The 15,328-nt window shown below is 42.7% G+C and overlaps 1 pseudogene; it reads right to left on the reverse strand.

Annotated features, from left to right (window-relative positions):
* Positions 1-899: 899 nt before the first annotated feature.
* LOC121453686 lies at positions 900-14,078 on the reverse strand (annotated as a pseudogene).
* Between the last annotated feature and the right edge of the window lie 1,250 nt (positions 14,079-15,328).

Below are 15,328 nucleotides of genomic sequence, written 5' to 3' on the forward strand. Positions count from 1 at the left end.
ATAATTTCTTCCTCAGATTGATTTTTGTAGTCCAACATTAAAAAAAAAAAAAAACAGCCCGAGTAAGTGGGAAAATGTATAAATTTGTCATTTACAAAAAAAATGGCTTTTCTCTTTGTTTCTTATGCAATAGCAAACAAAATCATTACAGATTATAATTTCTTATACAGTGTGGTAAAACCTATAAAACATGCACTTCATAAGCCTCTGACCACATGCAAGAACTGCTATTTGTCAAAATAGACTTTACTTTTGCTAGGTAAACATGTGAAGGTCTCAATTTTAATATTAAGCTCAATAGTTTTGAAGGCATTAGGTTTAGAATGAAAATAATTTATAACCATATTCAACATTGTTACCCACAGCTAAAGGCAACTGTGGTCTGACAAAATGAGACATTCTAGCAAAGTATGCAAAGCAAAACATGGATTTTTCAATTGAGGATTACTTGCATGTATTTGAAGGTTTTAAGACACAGGAAAATACTAATTTATTGTTGGTGTCTTCTGTGTCTAGCCTCAACTCCAAGATGGAGTTTAGTCACCAATGCTATCTTTTATATATTTTCAGTGAAGTAGTTTATACCTGTAACAAGCATTCCACTATTTTCAGAGACATCTGTGGATACCGCGGGCTTGTCTGCTAGGAACGACAAAGCTGGCACTAATAGGTTGGATTTGCAGGTTTAGCAAGCGTTTCAAGATTTCAGCTTTTGTTGGTGATGGAGAGTCACAGTTGGGATAACGAAACAATTCAATGATATTTACACTCTGATATGATTTCAGCATTAAGTTCTTTTATGTCCAATTGAATCTGCTCTGACATCTTCCTTGACTTTTTTATTTTCTCTGTAGTGAAGCAGCCACTTCCATCTTCCATTTTATGTAGTTTTTTTTTTTTTAGGATTTTGACAATTCCAGTTGTACTAATGTTAAATTTTCTAGTATGTCATCATCTGATACCACGAAGCTGCCCGGGCAAAACAGCTCTTGGCAGGTGTCACTCTGAACGTTTTCAGGGGTGTCCTCCCCAGCAAAGATGACACTGGCCATTCTAACTACAGGTATTTCCCGTGTTCGAAACCCTAGCTCTACACTTACTGGCTTTGTGTAATAGGTACACTGGGCACTGTCAGAGGAAGAAATATACTTTGAGATCTCTGGGTGAATGTATGGCTGTACATCATCAGTTTTGTCAATGGAGACAGAGTTTACAGACCCAGACTACATATTAATATCAGCCTCCATTTTCCAATTGCTGTCAGAGCTATTTTTCTTACAGTTTTAGAGCTAGTCTGTTTTAATGATGTATTCACTATTCCACTTACAGTGGTGATAGAAACCAATGTGTCTGCCAAAGACTTATTTTCAATAATTTTTCTAGTACTACATAAGGGTATACTGGGCTCAAAAAAGGTTTTGTGTCCAGATTTCTGTTTTCATACAAATTGCTTGCAATGAGTTTCCTAATTTTATGAGTTTTTCAAGAGGCTTAAAGTTACCTCCAAATTTGGGGGATGAGGTGGGCCTGTTTAATTCTGTATCATGGCATTGTACCTTTTTTTAAATATTTATTTTATTTATTTATTATGTATACAATATTCTGTCTGTATGTATGCCTGCAGGCCAGAAGAGGGCACCAGAAGTCTTTACAGATGGTTGTGAGCCACCATGTGGTTGCTGGGAATTGAACTCAGGACCTTTGGAAGAGCAGGCAATGCTCTTAACCACTGAGCCATCTCTCCAGCCCCCGCATTGTACCTTTTCTAAGAAAGATAATTTCTCATTCTGCTGACTTTCGACACAGAACTCAGATATCTCACCGGGCAGTTACTCTGCCTTCTATGTCTGCACTGGTTAGAACCTGCGGCGTTTCAGCAGAGAGATGCACTTGTACTTCAGTTAACTAATCTTGTCCCATTGAAGTCTTAGGACCAACAAAAGAATTTCCTTTTCCTATTACAGTTAAACCTCCTGTCTTAATCTGGGAGAACTCACTACTTTTCTCAGACTGTGTACCATGACGTTTTAAACATGGAGAGGGTTGTGTTTCTTCAGTTTGTGCCATGGGATCAGGACTAGAAGCTGGTGATACTTCTTCTATTAGAGAACAATAGGGGAAGCCTGAGGGAATGTTAATTTCCTCTGCCACCTCAGGGGCACAATTTTCTTTAAAAAGTATTAATGTGTCTGTCTTTAAATCATTGTTTTGTGTCTCTTTCAATGGTTCTCTGGGTTCCACAGGATACACTGACATACAGCTAGCTGAATTTACTTTTTGTTTTTTTATGAAGCCCACCTGTGCTTTCGGTTCAACCACTTCTTCAGTTCTACTCTGTAGTCCTGGATTTGACACTGGGGTCTTCTGCCGTTGTTCAACTTCACCAGCTGCCATTTCCTCCCTGGAGCTTGCGGGTGGTAATACCATTAGAGATAGGTCAGCATCAGAATATTCCCCTGACAACTCCCTGTGAACCTCCTCCCTATATCACAGCTAGATCGGCTTGTTTGGGAAATACTGAATTAAGTATTTGCAAAGTCTTTTCTTGGTTTAGACTACTCCTGTCATTATCCCTTACTTCTGGGTGTCCATCTGATATATTAGTTATTGCTGGAATACAGTTAAGGAATGGCTTGTTTCCCAGGGTAGCAGAGGTTGATGATGACACTACCTCATGATGGTTCTAGAACCTCGTTTACAGACATGCTGAAATCATTCTGAGTCTGTAGAGAGGCATCTAGTGGGAATTTTGTTTTGTTACTGGCTAATGAATAGCTGGAACTTTTTAACTAGCTACAGTGCCTCTGTTATCACTCCATCAGGTGATGCCGGAGGATGAATCTCTGTAATGGACACAGGCTATTTCCATTACTAGGGGGCAGGCCCGGCTCACCTGTTCATTTGGAACTCCAGTAGTCAACGTGCTGGCCTTTCTCTTTGGCTGAACTCTCAGCCAGTAGGGTCTGAAAAGTAACTCTTCAACTGAGTCAGAGACTCTGATAGGCACGTTTCATGTGGGGGTGCCAAGTCAAATCCATAGGACAGTTTCCCAGCGAATGCAGTGTCTTTCACTCCATCAATGACAGGCTTTTGTCCACCTTATAAAGGTCTTGGAATCTATGCTTTACTAAGATGTTTGGAGGGATTCCTTTTATGGGAAGTGATTTCTTTGTTCCTAGAAGTGCACAACTAAGGGCAAGAATAATATGTATGTGTTGGTATGTATCACACTTTCAGAGAGATGCCATCTTCAGCTTTCAGTTCCTTTGTTCCTGTTAATTGAGGTGAATGGAATAAATGGAAACCATGTAGACCCATTTGCTCATCTCCAAAATCTGGTTCTGGTGTTCATGCCAAAGATGTAAGTAAAATGAAAAATTCCCTATCTTCTAAGCATTTGATGATTGCCAATTGCTTATTTTTAATGTGTTCCATTAGCTTACCGATGTTTCTTCGGAAACCATTTTTAGTGACCAGGAACACAGATTTAGGTTAACCCCAATTTCTATGTTCTGATGTGCAAGGAGTTCCATCAGCTTCTTGGAGTTGTGCAGAACAAGAACAGTCATAAATTGAGGCAAGCTTAAAAAGAATTGGTGGGTACATCAGAGATGCAGATACAGAGTAATGAGAAAAGCTTGTCTATAGGCTCAGGATGCTGTCTGAGGACATTCCTTCATCTCCTTCATGAATATGTTCTTAGATATTTCTTTGAGACTTCTGAAAATGGGAGTATTTCCATGATGTCTTTCTCAGAATGCTTTTTCTTACATATAGAAAGGCTACTGATTTTTTTTATACAGTATCCCTATGAAGTCTTTGCTGGCCTAGAATTCATTGTGTCTACAAGTCTGGTCTCCATCCTGTAAAGGGTCCTTGTTCTCATAAGTTAATTTTATATCCTGTCATGTTGCTGAATGGGTTGATACTTTCTAGAAAGTATGGTTGTGACTTTGTATGGCTCCTGGGCATGGACTGGACTGGGTTCTCTGATGGAGAAGACCAACACACTGGAAGTTCAGAATGTTTCTTACACACAGTTGAACAAGGAGTCAGGGTTATTGTGTGTAGGTAAATCGAGTAGGCAGAGTTTATGATATATATATATATATATATATATATATATATATATATCTGAATTAAGGAGATAGATTTAGATAATCTTGGTAGGAGTACTCTCTGTAGGAGAGCAGTCGTGAGGCTATAAATATCCAGGAGGTGGGGAAACAATGGTGCAGATTTCTGCACACACTGTCAACACCCTCTTATGAACCAGAGGAAGGTTTTGCTATCCCTCTGGGCCTTACCCTAGGGAAAAGGCTTTACCATTCTTCCATGAGTCTAAGGATAGAGTTCTTGACATAGTCATTCTGGTGAAATCTCCTACCTAAATCAGCAGCAAGTAAAGATTATTTTACATGGTTTTTAATTTGTTTCCCTTTAATTTCCTTCTCTTTCTTTCTTTATTGCTCTGGCTAGAGCTTTTAGTGCAGTATTGAAAAGGGAGTGGAGATAACGGACAGCCTTGTGTCATCCCCAGTTTTAATGAGATTGCTTCAACTTTTTCTCCATTTAGAATGATGCTATCTGTAGGTTTGCTATATATAGTCTTTATCATGTTGATGGATGCTTCCTCCAGTCATTTTCTCTCTAGGACTTTTATCTTGTATGTATGTTGGATTTTATCAAAGGTCTATTCTGTATCTCTTTAGATAATGGGATTTTCTTATTAAGTTCCTCTATATAGTTTATTACATTTATAAACTTAAATAAGTTTAACTATCCCTATATCTCCATGATAAAGTCATCCTTAGTATGGTGGATAATATTTGTTATTTATGCCTTCATTCATTTTGGAAGTATTTAATTGAGAGGCTTTGTATATTTTTGTATAGGGATATTGGCCTGTGTTTCTCTTTTGGTGTATCTTTACCTGGTTTAGATATTAAAGTGATACTGTAGAAAGAGTTTTAAAGTATGCCTTCTGCTTTTTAAAAAATTAAAAGATATTGATTGTAGATCTTTTTAATATAAATTTATTATTTATACAGTATATATTTATATTAATATATAATATATGTAGCATATTGTTAAATATATATTATTCATATATATTTATTATTTATGCCTGTATGTATTCCTTTATGCCAGAAGAGGGCGCCAGATCTCACTACAGATGGCTGTGAGCCATCATGTGTTTGTTGGGATTTGATCTCGAGGCACCTTTTTAAAAGCAACCAGTGTTCTTAACCTCTAAGTCATCTCTCCAGCATTCTCTAAGAGACTGTTAGAATTCTGTTATGAACCTATCTGCAACTGGGCTTTTTCTTAGTCAGAATGTTTTTATTATTGTTACAACCTCTTATTTATTACTTGTCTTTTTAAAATGTTCATCTCTTCACGGTCTAGCTTTATTGGCTCAGATGATTCTACAATATATAATCGCATGAATAAAAATTTTTCCATTTTCTTGGGATATTAAAAGAATGGATGTAGTGGTTTGAATAGGAATGGTGCCCATAAACTCATGTGTTTGAATTCTTGGTCATAGGGAGTGGCACTGTTAGCAGGTGTGGCCTTGTTGGAGGAAGTGTGTCACTGTGGGGGTGAGCTTTGGGGCCTCATATGCTCAAGCTATGTCCAGTGTGACACACAATCTCTTTCTGCTGCCCACAGATTGTGATGGACAGCTCTCAGCTCCTTCTCCAGCACTGTGTCTGCCCACACACTGCCATTCTTCCCATCATGGCAATAACGGACTAAACCTCTGAAACTCTAAGCCAGCCATGATTAACTGTTTCCCTTTATGAAAGTGTGTGTGGTCTTGGTGTCTGTTCACAACAGTGGAAGCCCTAAGACAATGGAGCATAGTTTAAAGTTTTTGTTTTGTTTTTTGTTTGTTTGTTTCTTTTTTTTCAAACAGCATTTTTCTGTCCTTTCAGGCTTTGGGGGCCATCCTGGAACTCACTCTGTAGACCAGGCTGGCCTCAAACTCACAAAAATTCACCTGCTTCTGCCTCCTGAGTGCTGGGAGGCATTAAAGGTGTGCGCCACCACTGCCTGACTATCTTTTATAATATACTCAACTTTTATCTGTTGTAATATTTCTTTGTTAATCTCAGATTCTATCAATCTGAGTCTTTTGCCTTTTGGTTAATTGGACTAAAGGTCTCTCAATTAGTTTTATCCTTTCAAAAATATACCAGCTCTTAGAGTCTTTGATTTCTTTGTTTCTGTTTTATTAGGTTAGATTCTGATTTTATTATGTCTTAATATATACTCCACTTGGGCTTGATTTGCTGCTTTTCCAAATTCTTGAGTTAAATCATTAAGTTGTTTCTTTGGGCTATTTAGGGCTTTTTTTAAAGTAGGTGTATTCAACTACAAATTGCCCTCTTAGGACAGATTTTAATGTGTCCCATGGGCTTTTTGTTGTTGTGTTTTCATTTTCATTTAATTGCAGGTGTTTTTTTTTTATTTCTTTCTTGATTTATCCTTTGTCCCATTTATTATTCAATGATGTGGTATTTAATCTCCAGGCATTTGTGTAGTTACCAGAGATGCTTTTGCTTGTAAGCTTTACTATATTTTAGTCAGATGAGACAATTCAGTTACTCCGTATCAGTTCTGTGCTCCATCCGGTGGACTCTTTGAGACAGGCTTCTATCCATAGATTGCTTAATAGAACATATATTCTTCATGTTTGAGTGGGATATTCTATAGACACCTGCTAGATGCATTTGATGTATAATGGCATTTAATTCTAATGTTTCTCTGCTATCTTTTGTCCGACTGACTTGTGTATTAGAGGAAAGGAATATGAAATAGCCATCCATAAATTACTGAGTTGGAGATCATCTGTATCTTGAATTTATTTTTAGTTAATTTTTTATTGATTTGATTGTGCTATACGTTTTTCTCTGATCCCTCCCTTCCTCTCCCCTCTCCTTCAACCCTCTCCTATGGTCCCCATGCTCCCAATTTACTCAGTAGATCTTGTCTTTTTCTACTTCCCATGTAGATTAGATCTATGTCTCTCTTAGGGTCCTCATTGTTGTCTAGGTTCTCTGGGATTGTGATTTGTGGGCTTGTTTTCTTTGCTTTATATTTAAAAACCACTTATGAGTGAGTACACAGCCTAAATAAAGATATACCTATGAAGATACAAGAAACTTACAGAACACCAAATAGACTGAATTAATTTATTTTTTTAAAAAAATACTATATTTTGCCGGGCGGTGGTGGCGCACACCTTTAATCCCAGCACTCGGGAGGCAGAGGCAGGCGGATCTCTGTGAGTTTGAGACCAGCCTGGTCTACAAGAGCTAATTCCAGGACAGGCTCCAAAACCACAGAGAAACCCTGTCTTGAAAAACCAAAAAAAAAAAATACTTTCTTTTCTCATTTTACATATCAATCCCAGTTCTCACTCCCCCCTTCCTCCTGCTCCCCCCACCTTACTCCCTACCACCCCCATCTACTCTAAAGAGAGGGTAAGGGTTCCCATGGGGAGTTAAGGAAGTCTAGCACATTGCTTTGACTCAGGACAAAGGCCTTCCCCATAATATCTAGGCTAAGCAATGTATCCCTCCAAAGAGAAGGAGTTCCAAAACACCAGTACAAGCAGTAGGGATAAATTGTGGTCTCACTGCCAGTGGCCCCAGAGCCTGCTCCAGCCATACAACAGTCATAACATTCAGAGGGCCTTGTTTGGTCCTTGCTGGTTCTCCCACTGTCAGGCCGGAGTCACTGAGCTCCCATTAGCTCAAATAAGCCTTTCAGCGGGTATCCCCATCATGGTCTTTGCTCTTATTATTACTCCTTCCTCTCTTCAACTGGAATTTGGAAGCTCAGCCCAGTGTTCCTCTGTGGACCTCTGCCTCCACATCCATCAGTTGCTGGATGAAGGTTCTATGATGACTTCTTTGTTGTTTGTTTTTTTGAGACAGGATTTCTCTGTGTAACACCTTAAGATAGTCATCAATATGACCTACAGGGTGATGCCAATTCAGGCATCCTCTCCACTTTTGCTTAGGGTCTTAGCTGGGGTCATCCTTGTGGATTCCTGGGAATATCTCTAGTACCAGGTTTCTTGCTACCCCCATGATGAGTCCCTCAATTAAGATATCTCTTTCCTTCCTTTCCCTCTCTGTTCTTACCCATCTCATTCCCTCAAGGTCCCTTCTTCCCTCCTCCTCCCTTCCACTCTCCCTTCTTCCCCCACCCCACCCTTATGTTTCCAATTTTCTCGGGAGATTTTTTTCTGTTTCCCCCTCCTAGGGGCATCCATATATGTTTCTCTTAGGATTCTCCTTGTGACCTAGTTTCTCTGGGATTGTGGACTATAGGCTTGTTATCCTTTGCTTTACACCTAATATCCACTTATTGGTGAGTATATACCATCTCCCATCTTTCTGGGTCTGAGTTACCTTACTCAGGATGATTTTTTCTAGTTCCATCCATTTGCATGCAAATTTCAAGATGTTATTGATTTTTTTGTTTTTGTTTGTTTGTTTACCACTGAGTAGTATTCCATTCTGTAAATTTACCACATTTTTCTTTATCTGTTCTTCAGTTGAAGGGCATCTAGATTGTTTACATCCTTTTAGTATGATTGAGCATCCCAAGAGTGGTATTGGTGGGTCTTGAGGTAGGTTAATTCCCAATTTTCTGAGAAGTCACCATCTGATTTCCAGAGTGGTTGTGCAAGTTTGCATTCCCACCACTGACATGATAGAACATAGTTCTTGGCTCTCCATCTCCACTGGAGAAGACAACCTCTCAACATGTTGGCTGCTTCCTCTGTCAACTAAGTTGATAAGGGCAGTTGTGGATGTGTTTGAGCATGACGAAAGAGGCAAAGGAGAGAAAGTCGGAGTCATGAGACTTAGAGCAGTTGTGAAAGGCCCTCACCACATGAAATACCAAGGTGATGGCCAGTCTATTGCTCACACCATTGTTCCGGTAGAAGGTGAGGGACTGGTTCATTCCAGAAAGCCTGCAGACCCATGCCTCTGAAATCTTCTGAGCTGGCTCTGGCTGTATTGCCTTCAGCTGTACCAGGAAAGTTGACCTGGCTCCATAGGGAACCTTCTGCTCTCCTGAGTTCAAAGTCACAGCAGAGTCTCAGTGACTGGGTCTCACCCATTATCAAAACTTCTGTAAGGGTTTTGTATATGTATTTGTCTGTGTGCTTTCCTCTTCAGGATAGAACTGTAAGAGATGCCAGCGGGGCTTAGCATCCCAAGGTGACTGGGTTCCAGAAGGCAAGGAACCTTCCAAATGGAACACAGGGAAGAGAAGACCCAATGCTGAAAAAGACATCCTATGGCCTTGGATGTTAGTCCTGGCTTGGCAGCTTAAATCCCTTTTCCCTCCAGAATCATCCACAGTATTCATGAAAATCACACCCGCCCCTTCTAGAGGACACAGCATCAAATATACTCATGAAAACGGAGATGGCTTTTGAACTAAGATTCCGGTTCTCTGTGAACTGCGTCAGCACGTTCTAAGCATTCCAGGGGCTTGCTGGTTCTTAGGACACTCTTCTTTCTGCTGAGTGTAAAGTTTGAAAGTCACAGGTGACTTGGGCGGGAGAAGTCCAGAAACATGGAGCTGGTGGCCCCTGGAAGGCCCAGTGCAGTGGCCTGAGAACACTGGCATAGGGCAGCTCCCAGTCTGACTTCTTTGATGCTTACTTTAGATTTCTGGAAGGGCTTTGCCGCCTTCTAAGTCTAGCACAGATTTGTTAATGATCTAGAAAAATACAAAAGGTGAGAGAAAAAAGAAGAATGGGTCAAAATGTTGGCAATTGATGAAGGAGGTGAGGAGTGCAGGTACTGACACGCTCTTCTATTTTGAGTGTGTCGCAATTTTTCCATCATAAAGGTCTTTTTAAAACTCCCCCAAAGACACAGAATCTTCTCAGAATTCAAACGCCTTTAGAGTCTTTATTCTCCATTGTCACTGGTGAGCCTCCATCTGTCTGGTAAGGTGTCACTTCCAAGGGAAACCCCCTTCCTGTGTCATCTTTGATATCCCTGCTCTGTCCTGGTAACAACATCGACACCTGCGCTATTCTGAAACCTCAGGTTTTAGAAGCTTTTTTCTACCTCACATTCTCAGACTCCTTAAGCTGCCACATATAGACTAACAAACATCATTCGGGACACAGAAAATTCCAATGCTTGCCTTGCTGGGGACTCTAAGAGGCTCCCATAGATTCCCCATCTGTGGAATCTTGCAGGAGCCACCCTTGCCATTTAATGCAGAGGAGTTGATGGTGAAAGGCTAATATCTCCACCCCATGCATGCACCCCTCTTTCCTGCTGTCTCCCCATCCCTCCTTCTCCTCCTTAATTTTCAGTCAGGGTCCAGTGTAAGCCAAGCTGTCCTTAAACTGAATATACAGCTGAAACTGACCTCAAACAAACTTCTGATCCTCTTGTCTCTACCTCCTCTGTGATGAGATTACAGACATGCACTACCATACGGGTTTACATGGTGCTGGCAATCAAACCCAGGGCTTCCAGCACACCAGGCAAGCGCTCTATGGTGTAGTCTACATCCCTAGGCCCAGACTCTCCCATTCCATCTTGTGAATTATGCTGTCACACCTGGTACCTCAGGCAGACGTGGAGGAGCCCAAGATGGTGGCTTCAATTGTGCAAAGGACTCTTCGTATACCAAGCACAGTTCCTTGGACACAGCCCACACTGGAGAGAAGCTGAGCAGATCTGCTGGTAAGCAGCTGGCTCTGACTTCTGACTACAGCTCCTAAGTGACCTCTTGCTTCTGCTGGCCTGACTTCCCTGTCTCCATGAGCTGTGTTCTGTGAGCACATTAACCCTTTCCTTCCATAAACTGCTTTTTTTAATTGAGAAAAGGAAAAAAAAGTATCCGCCTCCTCCCAGCCTCCCATTTCCCTCCCCCTCCTGCCACCCTTCTCCCCCTCCCCCACTCCTCTCCCCTTCCCTCTCCAGTCCAAAGAGCAGTCAGGGTTCCCTGCCCTGTGGAAAGTCCAAGGTCCGCCCCCCTCCGTCCATGTCTAGGAAGGTGAACATCCAAACTGGCTAGGCTCCCACAAAGCCAGAACATGAAGTAGGATCAAAACCCGTGCCATTGTCCTTGGCTTCTCATCAGTCCTCATTGTTCGCTATGTTCAGAGAGTCCAGTTTTATCCCATGCTTTTTCAGTCACAGTCCAGCTGGCCATGGTGAGCTCTCAATAGATCAGCCCCACTGTCTCAGTGGGTGGGTGCACCCCTCGTGGTCCTGACTTCCTTGCTCATCTTCTCCCTCCTTCCGCTCCTCATTGGGACCTTGGGAACTCAGTCCAGTGCTCCAGTGTGGGTCTCTGTCTCTATCTCCATCACCAGATGAAGGTTCTATGGTGATATGCAAGATATTCGTCAGTATTGCTATAGGATAGGGTCATTTCAGGTTCCCTATCCTCAGCTGCCCAAGGGACTAACTGGGGACATCACCTTGGGCTCCTGGGATCCACTCTAGGTTCAAGTCTCTTGCCAACCCTAAGGTGGCTCCCTTAACTAAGAATTGTGCTTCCATGCTCCCCTATCCAACCTTCCTTTATCCCAATCCTCCTGTTTCCCCAAGTTCCCCCCATCCTCCCCTTCTCACTTTTCTCTCCCCAACTCCCTTACCCCCATCCCAACCCACCCCCAAGATCCCAATTTTCTCCCCGGCAATTTTGTCTACTTCCCATAGCCAAGAGGATACTTAAACTGCTTTTTAACGAGCATTTTGGCACAGCACTGAGAAAAATAACTAGACAGCTTCACTACAGGTCTTACCAGGTTTTACGTACACTCCTTCCTTCCTTTTTTGTTTTGTTTGCTTTGTTTCAGGCAGTGATGGGAAAGGGGCTATAGCCCTGGCTTTCCTAGAACCCTTTGTAGACCAGGCTGGCCTTGAACTCAGAGATCTACCTGCCTCTACCTTCCGAGTGCTGGAACTATAAAGCCATACGATGCCACGCCAGTGTTTTGTTTTGTGTTTCCTTTTTTTTGTGAAGAAGATTTTTATTTTGTTTTATTAAATAGCATTCACTTTTTTGAGGGAAGCCATGAACAAACACCTATTCCCTCCAAACTGGGCACCAACAGCAGATCAAAGAAATGACTCTATTCAAGCCTTCATAACTGGGGTTACTTACTGGGTGAGAGATTATCTATAGGAACACAAACATCCACCTATGGCTTAATGGGTTTATGCAACTTCAGGGAGAGGCTGGGCCTTTTAAGCCCTCCTTGTCCTCCACAAAGGAAGTTAGTGAGTCCAGTGTTTGGTGTCTCTTGGGGTCACTGCTGTCTCAAATCTGGCAGCGAATTTATAAAACCAAGCTGGAAGCAATGGTCTAACTCTGTGCGACCATATACTTCCTTAGATGAGAAAATGCTGAGAACAATTAATGTAAACTCTAAGAGTATAGAAACGACCTAAACGATGAGGTTCTGGTGCAGGGAATCACAGCTGCTCTGACATCAAGACTGTAATAGCCACCCATGCTGCGCTCAGAGAGAAGCATTTTGCAGCAGACTTTCAGCTTTTGGTCATGCTTTCAAACAAAAATAACCCCCCCCCCCCCCAGACTTAGATAGCTCCGCTTTTCTTTGACGCAAGGACAAAAAGTGACTTTAGGGAGAGGGACAGAAGATGTCAATAAACTGCAGTTCCCTATCATCTCAAACTACTTAAATGGAGATTATTGGGGGGGGGGGGGGTGTTGCTAGGGCCAAGCTAACCGCGCTCCACGAGTGCCATCTCGTGTTCTCGAGTGGAACTGCATTAGAAGAAGGGCGCTTCTGTAGCTCAGGGTGCGTGGAACATTTCACTATGAATTTCTCAATACCAGGTTAGGAAGTGCGGCAGTCAGTCCCCAATACCGAATGATTAGCTGGGAACAAGAAAACCCCTGCAGGTCAGAGGGCTGTGTCTGCCACAATTATCCTCCGCGTTATAAAGAACTCTCATGCTGGGGTTTGGGGGAGAAGGCACAGCCCTTTAATTACTCCGCTTAGTGAGGTAAACAGGAAGCTCTATGAAAATTCTATCCAGCTCGTGCCACGTTAGCTAACAGCCACGAACACCAGGCGAACTGGAGAGCCTCCAGGAGGGGATTACAGGGAACTGACGTTTCAGCATGGGTAGGAGTTCACCAGGCTGGAAGCGGGCGCAGATAAATGACACATACGGATGAAGGAGGAAAGCAAACGGAAGCTGGGAAAAACCGCCCTGTTTCAACTGGAGCAGAGTGTAATCAACAAGCGCCGGAAGAGGGAAGGGTGGGAAAAGGGACATGGGCAGGTCGCCGAGCGCCCTTCAGTGGCACTCAGTTGAAACTCAGCCTGTGGACCGCAGGGCTTGAGGCAAGGCACTGTACTATAGAAAAGAATGGTCTAACCTCAGTCGGTTCACCCGCGGCCTATTTCCAAACTCGTTTGGTTTCTTTGTTTGGTTGTTTTTAAATAAACTACCTCCTTTTCTATTGGAAATAAAAAGATGGAAAGAAGAGGAAGAAAAGGAAAAGGAAGAGGGAGACAGATAGGGAGAGAGGATGTGAGTAAGGAGGAATGAAAAGAGGGAGGGAGAATGGGAAATGAAGGAGGAAAGAACCAGTGGCGTGAGAATGGGGGAAACTCGGGGGTAACTAGGGGAAAGACAATGGCTCAGGAAAGAAACCCAAGAAAGGCATGCCAGATGCCAAGTCTACGCTAAGGATCCTGCAGAGGTTGAGATGTGTTTGGTGAACTAGGGCAGGAGCATGGGAGAGGTTTTGGCTGGACACAGGGAGTCATGAAAGTATTTTATGGCCCTGAAGTCTTGGAAGTTTGAATTCAGTCCCTGAGGGTGGGCGGTAGTAGATGGGTGGCTAAATGACATTGGACAGTCCCGACCGATTTTGTCTTCAAGCTTCATGGTATTATGTCCATACCGTGAAGAAGGGGCCAAGGAGGTTGGACTAAAAACCAGGTGCAGATGTAACCTACGCTTGTAGGAGTACGAAGACTTCCTGAAGAGACCCCCGCTGGACTCTAGAGGGCCCCACATAACCACCATGCCTCGTCTTTCCTTGTGGATGAGCCAGGGTGAGAAGAGCTCAGCGGGTCGTTTTCTTTTCCATGTCTGACCCCACATCCCTGCAGCTCGCTGTCTTCCTTGGTGGAACGAAACTCTCTGGGTGCCTGAGTAAGGAAAGCTCAGTATTAGAGCAGACACATGGAACATCTCTAGGAAACAGTCAAGTAAGCAGGCGGTAATCATCAAAAGAATTCTGTCACGGGAGATTTTCAGGCTGTATTTTGGTCTGGGCCCATCATCAGCTGAATGGCATTTATATAACAAAACTTCCATTCCTGTTTCCTTATAGAGTTTGAAAAATGTTTTCCTCACTGCTTATCATAAAAAATAAAATAAGAGTTGATGCTGAACCCTAGCAAGAAAACTTCCCCTGTGGACACATAGGCTGATGGAATATTATTAACTTTTAATATTCCACCTATCTCACACAGAGATGTATTTCCAATAAATATGCACTTTATAGTAGGATTTATAATAAGTATATGTATAGTATTTTGTATGCTGAGCATAACTTTGATGAGTCCAAAAGAAAACGTGCTATTCATTGTGTGTTTGTGTGCCCACAAGTGCAAGCGTATGAACTCCGCGGGGCACACACAGAGCTGAGAGTGTAAACGGTGGGAGTCATTTCTCTCCTTCCACCTTGAGGTGAGTTCTGAGAGTAGAATTCAGATCATTGGGCTTGCAAGGCTTTTACACACACACACACACACACACACACACACACACACACACCGGCCAAAAAGAAAAACCCATTGAACACTTAGTTTTTGTCATAGGAAATGCAGGTGCCAGGTGTTTCAAGGATTTACTTGTGAGCCCACACCCTCAGGGTGTCAGACCACACCTGAGGGTGACTCAGCTGGAGGAAGAGGACAAGCGAAGCGGTGCTGGAGTTCTGAGAAGCCAGCTGCCTGTTTGACCCTGAGAGAAGCATCTTGACCCCGGAAGTGAAGTAGTTATCTGAATGCAGACAGTCTGCCTGCCTGCCACAGGTTGTTCCAACTTCCCCGCTCCACCCAACTGACCTCAGGACAGAGATGAGACACAGTACAGCAAATCAGTCCCAGGCTTAGGACAGGATCTGTGGAGTTCTGTCCCTCAATACTGACCGCCCCTCTCTCCTTATGCCTCCACATCATTGAGAGCAGGCTCCCTACCCCAAACAGACCTCCCTCTTCTTCCTGGCTCTTCACTGGCCTGACTGTTGAGCGTGCCCCGGGGTTTCT

Source organism: Microtus oregoni, unplaced genomic scaffold (assembly GCF_018167655.1).
Source record: "Microtus oregoni isolate MIOR12 unplaced genomic scaffold, Mior012 000000F_ref0000247, whole genome shotgun sequence".
NCBI lineage: Eukaryota > Metazoa > Chordata > Mammalia > Rodentia > Cricetidae > Microtus > Microtus oregoni.